Below are 7,529 nucleotides of genomic sequence, written 5' to 3' on the forward strand. Positions count from 1 at the left end.
CCCCCGGCGTCCCGAGTCAGCCGGCTCGGGGCCCTCGCAGCTCAGCGCCGCGGGAGAAGGCCTTACTCCCCAGGGTTTACCTCCCGGCTGGCCTTTCCTCCTGGGGGGTGACAGTAAAGACGGTTGAGACCTACTGGTCTGGCCCTCTCTGCTGTTGGAATCTCAGGTGGCATTTGGGCCCTCGCCTCGGTCCTCATCGTTTTTTCTCCTCTGCACATCTGCGGTGTGCTGCGTGCCTCCCCCCTCCCCCTTGGATTTCGGGGTGCCTCTGTCCACGCGTTAGCACCCCTACTGGGGCTGTGCAGATCTTCAGAGCAGAAAATGCGTCTTGGAGAAACGCGAATTGCGTGCAGCCCTGCCACGTGTTGTCGCATGGGCCAGAGGGGGCGTGGTGAATAACACACGAAGACCCTTGACCTGTCAGGCTGCTGGTTAAACAGTTTGGATGTCAGGACTTCTAGAATTACACCGCCCTTGTGAAATACTAAGTGAACTTTAAAAGTGACATTATTTCCCCTAACATGCAAATGGTTACACTTGTAGATTGCTCCAGAGTTCTCCCCGTGGAGGAAACGCTTTTAAAGCGCTGCTTCCTCACGGAGGAAGCGGTTTCTTAGCCCCGTCTGGCACATGCTGTGCATGCAAAGGAGGGGATGGCAGTGTCCTGGCGGCCCGTCCCACTTGGCAGTGGTGGCTAAACCACCTCGCCTGTCTGTGGGACGTGAACTCTGCTGGTCCGTGCGGCCTCAGAGACAAGTCCATGTTAAGCCTCTCATTTTGTATGAATTTCAAATTAAGGATTCCGGGTGGTGACAGTACTCCATCAAGGATAGCTTGATGCCAATTGATCTGGTACGGATAGCAAATTAAAAAAAAATTGCTTTCCACACTCCAGTGACTTTTATAAAAATTGTGACGAAATATTAATTTTTGCCGCCTTTTGATTAAAAGCGTCCATTTTCCTCTCAGCACTTGGAGTGGACGTGAGTCAGAACTTGGGGTGAGAAGCGCGCGGCGAGGAACGTCTGTCTTAGATCATTGTCATTTCTCCTCTTCCACCCACACCGTTTTGGTTCATGGGAGGGATGTGGATTTAAAAAATACCATCTTGCCATCTTCTTTTGGCTTTTTAATTCTTCTAATGACAACCTAGCGCTTAAGGCTTTAGCTTTAGTAACTTACAATTCTGTGGTAACGAATGTCTTCATGGCACTTAGAAACATCGCAGCGATAACATGACGCGTCCGCGTGACGGGTGTGTTCCGACGACCTTTTTAGAGTTAGGAATTTCGAAAATTGACTTTTAACAACCCACCGACATCTTACCTAATGATTTGAATTCTAAAGCCTTTTTACACTTTTTCTCTCAACCAGGAAAAAGGCCTGTGTCATATCAACACTTATCTAGCAACATGCTGCAAAAGAGAAACTATGAGAATTTTATTGGGAACGCACATTATCGACCAAATGACAAAAAAACTTGACTTCCTATTTTGGGGAAGAAAGGTGAGCATATGTAATGCATTGATTTTATTGAGTTGAAAATAAACCACCTATCCAATATAACATAAGTTAGAATTGCTTTTTATTTTCATTTGTCTTTTTAGGTATTTTAAAACTTAAGAGTACTCAGGATAGAAACAGTAAATAGCAACTGGAAGTGACTAAGCATTTATGTTCTGCCAGGCATCGAATGAAATGGTTCATAACCGCGGCCTCATTTAATCCTTCTCCCACTAGGGGGCTGTAGCTCAGATTAACATTGTTCTCTGCTCGTGTTGTCAGTAGAGTTCTCTTGGCACCTGGCCATGTCCTCGTTACCTGTTTATCTGTGGCTGCAGAGTTGGGTAGTTGTGACAGGATTGTATGGCCTGCAAGGCTGGAAATATTTACCATCTGGCCCTTTTACAGAAAAAGTTTTCTGACCCCCCAGGTCAGGATGTCCTGTACACATTTCACAGGTGAGGAGGCCAACACTTGGATTATGTCACTTGCCAGCGCGCCACTCTGCCTGGTTTTTGTCCTAGCTCTGCATGGTCCCCAGCCTGTGTCCCAGCCTTCCGTTAAGACCTTATTCAGACCTTTGTACATCTTTTTTGGGGGAGGGGAGGTTTATTTTGACTTTTTGGTTCATGTGGCACGTGTGTCTGACTGGAGAGTAACCCCAGAAGATTCAAGCAAGTGTCCTCAGTGCTGCGCACCTGTATGTAAGTTACACTAGGACTCATGTGACACACATTGAAGGAACAGCTCCAGGTCTCTCCAGCTAACCCGTCCTGTCAGGCCACCACCGCGTATTCATGGCGCAGTCCTGCTAGACAGAGTGCCTGCTAGATCTAGATACGGAGATGGGATACGCGTGGCTCAGGACAGGATCTCTCCTTCCGGTTTCCGCGGGGATCCACGTGGGCCCACTGGCCACGTGCAAGGCACCGGAAAGGCAGACCGTTAGTGACAGACTGGCTTGTGCACAGTGACACCCAGCCCGTCCCTGGCCTCTTCTGCCACCCCCGGGCTTCTCTGCTGGCCTTTCCTTCTGCTCACAACCTCCTCCTGCACCCTCTTTGTCAGGCCTTTACGATACTTCAGGACCAGCTCACCTGTCATTTCTGTAGACGTTCGCTGGGAGCTAGGGGCTTCCCATCGTGCTGCTCTGCACGCGTGGGTCAGACCCATTTCCGCCCCTCTTGCCTGCGTGTCCGACTTCCGCCACTAGCCGAGCTTGGAGGAGAGGCCTTCATTCAACGCCTAGCCCACTGCTGGGACTATCGTTGATACTCGATAGGTGTTGGCAGAACCAGTAATGTTGTAAATGTTTTATGCATCCTCCCGGAGGGAGGTTATTCTAAGTCATTTGTTAACTACTCCTGGTCCATGCCATACCTTTTCCTTTCATAAGGTTTAAACTTCCATAGTTTCTTGGAGGTGGCAGTTGGCTTTGCCAGACTCACTGTCGCTGATACCGATTCTGATTCTTGGTTAAATCATCTTCGTTAAAACAAGGTCAAGTTTATGTTACCATCACAGTCCTATGGCATTGTGTGTTTAGTCTCCTGATAATTTCATTGCAAAATTCAAGCTTCAGTGGAACCTATTTAAATTTCTTTAGTGTTTTTTTTTATTATACATTTTTTAATAAAAAGATCTTTCTAAATTCTATTCGGTTTTATATTAATCACTTTTTAAACCTTTTTTCCCCCCCTTAGGTCTTGATGGATGTGTGTACTCCGTGAAATTTAGTTCATCCTTTGAGAAAACGAATGGTGAAAGCTACTGAAATAAGCTGTGATTGTACTGTACATTATAACATAAGGAACACTACAGTTTTGTAAAGTTCTGTTAACTTTTGTATCAAATAGCAATAAAAAAACTATAGTTGGAACAGTTGATTTATAAACAAATGGAGACTGGAAATCTCTATTTTGTCCCTGAATAATATTTTTTTTAGAATTGACCAAATAAGAAGTGGATTTTTTTTTGCATACTTGAGCGCTGCTGAAAAAAAATCATTTGGGTTGGGGGGTGGGGTGGGGAAAAAGTATATAATGCTTGCACCTCAGGTAAAAATCTGTAAATATATAAGTGGTAAACCTGCTTGTTTAAATGCCACGTGTATTCTTTTCCTCTAATGCAGCTCATCACTTTGAGCAGTTTCTATTTGTGCTTTCATTTAAAAAGTATGTTTTTAAAAATTTTTTCTCAATGATTTGTATTATGTTAAATTGTCCGCAGTCTGTTGTTGTCTTAAAGTTGTTAATGGAAGTATCGACTCTATGAATATGTGCTGCATACATTGAGGTCAGCCATTCGGAATTCGGTGCCCTTTTATTGCAAGTCTCAGTGTGTCGGCTGAGGAGGCGCCCAGGGCCATGGCCCTCTTCCGAGGGGTGGTTTGTGGGACTTTTACGTGCGTGTGTCCACAGAGAAGCATTTCCTCTGTGGAGCAGCCAGCTATCCAGTAAACATACCAAGTCGTATGTGAAGTTACTCAATTTCCTACCAAATTAATCATTTTTGTTGGTAAATTCAGTTTTTTTGGGCGTGTGTTCGCCTAAATTAGTAGATAAAAATATGAATGCTAAATTATACATGTGAATTACATACATTGGAAGCAATTTTAAAGGAAAATGAAAGTTTTGGGGTAGATTTTAGGTTTGTATTTGGAAGTGTTGGTGTGTCTGCATCTGAGTTGCTAGTGGACATGCTCAGGTGAGACACGTTGATTCTGAACAAGGAGCTGCTGGCCGAGCGAGCCTTCTGGTGACTGGGGAAGAGGTAATCTGTTTCTAGACCTCATCTGTCTTCCCAGTTTTGTTTGTTTTGAAGCGTTTTCTCAGTACACTTTCAATTTGGGTTTTGAAGTGAGGATAGCCACCACTTGGCTTACTAGCTGTTTTAAACTTTTGTTCCCTGAATTTGCTGTCCACGGCTGAGTTTCTTCAATAGACTCTAGGTTTAGCAACCACAAAACATTTTATTAAGACAACTGTTTCAAAAATAAATTTGCACTGTTAATTTTTCTTGTCTCGCCCTTCTCTAGTAGAGCAAGGGTCGAGTCCTAAAAGAACCCTGATCTTTTGTTTTGTTTTCTGTTTTCATTATGCAACGTGAAGCATACTTGACGGAGAAGTCTTAACCTCCCGCGTGAGAGGGAGGCCTAATTTTGAGATCGGTCTGCTGGCATCGCAATGAAGTGCTTTGTATCAGGAAATTGTACACTATTAACCTTTTTTCCTGTTCACAAGCTGAGCCATATGTACATAATCTAGATCTTTTGTTTTCATAGTTTTGCACTTTTATAGCATATTTTTGAAGATGAACACATTTGCAAGATGATTGGCTTGATCGTTGCCTGATCCGATGAGTGTTACAGAAAGCTTGCTCTGACTATAAACGTAAATCTTAAAAGGGGATACGTGATAATAGAGGGCTGAAATTTAAACTCGTGTTTAAAAAAAAAAAAATCACCAAATCTATTTGAAAATAAGTCAGTTCGTGTTACGCTGAAATTTTGGGGGCTTTCATATTTCTCCTTTCTAACCACATTACTGAATGCATAAAAGTAACCAGGTTTTTTTTGGTTTTTTGGTTTTTTTTTTTACAGCCCTTGTACTTCAGAATGTTTTTCCTTTTTGTCCATCAGTATTAACTATTGGGATACTACTGGTTTTATATGTTTTTTTTTTCTTTGAGACAACAGTACATATAATAGAGGTACAATCTGTTGGATTTTTGTTTATGTATTTATTTCATTCCAGTTTGATTTATTTTAATTGTTGATACTTAAGTTGTCAAACAGTAGACATTACTTGTTTTATTTATGATATATTTCAGCTTAAAGTTATGTTATTATATGTGGATGTAAATATAGATTTGGTGTTTTGCATCCTTGGGTTTGGCTCTTTATTGTGTTCCTGATTTCTGATTCTTACTATTTTATAATCATAACCTTAAACATGCACGATAACAGAGAGATTGGTGTGATGATCGCCCCTGTCCTTGTCAGCCACAATTTGCGTCCTTCTGCAAATCCCCCCTTAGTATTTTAAAGGCGTGGTTTAATTTCATTCCTAAAATACTTAAGTGCATCTCTCTTAACAGATAAGGGCTTTTTTACGATCACACCAGGCTAAATGGACAGTGATTTCTCGCAGCCAGCCTCCGTGTCTGCATTTCTGGGTTGTCTCAAAAATGTCTTAGGGGTGCTAAGTTGCAGTCGGGATCCAAACAACATTGGCTTATTTTCGGGTTTCTTAAAGTTTCTTTTAAGCCTGTTTTAATTTAAACCTCCCTTCCCCCACACACATCAAGACGGTTTATTTTTTGAAGAAACTGAGTCGTTTGTCCGATAGAAGTTGTCGCATTCTTGTTTGGGTTTCTTGCGTATTTGTGGTTTCATCTAACCTGTTTTTCTAGCCTCTATATGTCCTAAAACCTAGTAAATTACATCTAGAGGTTTAAAGTAGATTCGAGTTCAGTTTTGGGGAAGAGGCAGGCTGTGTAGTGTACTTCCCGTGGCATCACCGCACACACACAGTATTTGGCTTTCTAACTTCCAGTGGTGTTGAGTTTGATCTGTGGGTTCAGATGTCACACTAACCAGCCATTTTAAAGTTCCCCATCAGCCTTTCTTTGGGTTTTAGTAGCCATTGATGAACATTAGGGATGTTACAAAGGTGTTTTTTTTCCCCAAAGTTCTGTCATTCTTTCTCCATAAAGCAGCGGTCCTCAACCTTTCTGGCATCAGGGACCGGTGCCTCTGAGAATCTAATAATGCCTGATGATCTGAGGTGGAGCTGAGGCGGTGATGCTAGCGCTGGGGAGCATTTGCAGATACAGATGAAGCTTCGCTCGCTCACCCCATCACTCACCTCTTGCTGTGGGGCCCGATTCCTAACAGGCCACGGACCAGTACCAGTCTGTGGCCTGGGGGTTGGGGACCCCTGCTATAAAAGAGACCTCACTTGTGATTGTTGGTTACCTTGAAATACAGCTTAAACAAGAAGGGGTAAACCTTGATTTTCCTTGGTTAACCAGCATCGGGAATAACAAGTTGGTGCCCAACATCTTCCAGACACGACTGGTGAATGAACTTTGAAATTTTTTGGCATGAACTCGTTAGACATGTGATGCGTTTTAACCAGTTGCAGGCATCATTTGATGCTGAGTCTCCTGTTTCTGGCCCACGGGGGCTCCGAGCTGGCCCTGCGTTTGGGACGACACAGTCTGAAGGCTTCTTAGCTTTTAGCCACGACGAGATATTGTGAGCTCATCTTGAACATTTCTTGACCCAGACCTGGAGACTTATTTCTCCAAATGTCCAGAGTTCCTTTTATGGTGTTTTGTGGGTAAGGAGTGATCATTACAACTGGGTTGCTTCAGCTCCTAGGCTTGCTTTCTCCATGTAGAGAACAATGAATATATATATACACACACACACACACATATATATATATGTATATATGTATGTATATATATGTATGTATATATTTTACAAAAACAAATACCTCCATGAATTACAGTTTTCTAATTCAAATTAAGATTTTAAGATGTTTTCACTTTGATTTTAAATTTGATTTTTCTGAAAACCTGGGTTCCTGCTGATACATGACTTACCTACCTTATCCTGCTATATGTAACATCACAATGCCAGTATCATTTACATGATTACTAAGCAAAGTGTCCAAGAAATTTTTTAAAAATAATTTTGCTTCTTTATAGTGGTGGTTCTTAACTTGTAGCCCCAGAGCAGCAATATCACCACTGGAAAACTGTTAGAAATGCAGATTATCAGGTTCACCCGGACCTGGGGGCGGGGGCCAGCGTTTTGAAGCCTTCCAGCGTTCACTGGTCTCTGCTGAGTAAACTCGTGTAGTATGGAGTCAAGTCACTCCCGGGGTTGGCATGGCGACGACGTCATGGACTCTTAGAGGCATTTTCCATCTGGACACACTGCTTCGCTCCTCCCCTTTTCAGTATAATTTTATGTAAAACATAGTTTCCTCAAAAGTATGAAACCAGATATATTC

The 7,529-nt window shown here is 42.7% G+C and overlaps 1 long non-coding RNA gene across 1 annotated transcript; it reads left to right on the plus strand.

Annotated features, from left to right (window-relative positions):
• Positions 1–6: 6 nt before the first annotated feature.
• Positions 7–5,386, plus strand: LOC111743629. Its single transcript, XR_002781802.1, has 2 exons — positions 7–1,506; positions 3,207–5,386. It is a non-coding gene; the product is annotated as an uncharacterized LOC111743629 (long non-coding RNA).
• The last annotated feature ends 2,143 nt before the right edge of the window (positions 5,387–7,529 follow it).

The sequence above is a fragment of the Pteropus vampyrus genome, unplaced genomic scaffold (genome assembly GCF_000151845.1).
Source record: "Pteropus vampyrus isolate Shadow unplaced genomic scaffold, Pvam_2.0 Scaffold117, whole genome shotgun sequence".
NCBI classification, from domain to species: Eukaryota; Metazoa; Chordata; class Mammalia; order Chiroptera; family Pteropodidae; genus Pteropus; species Pteropus vampyrus.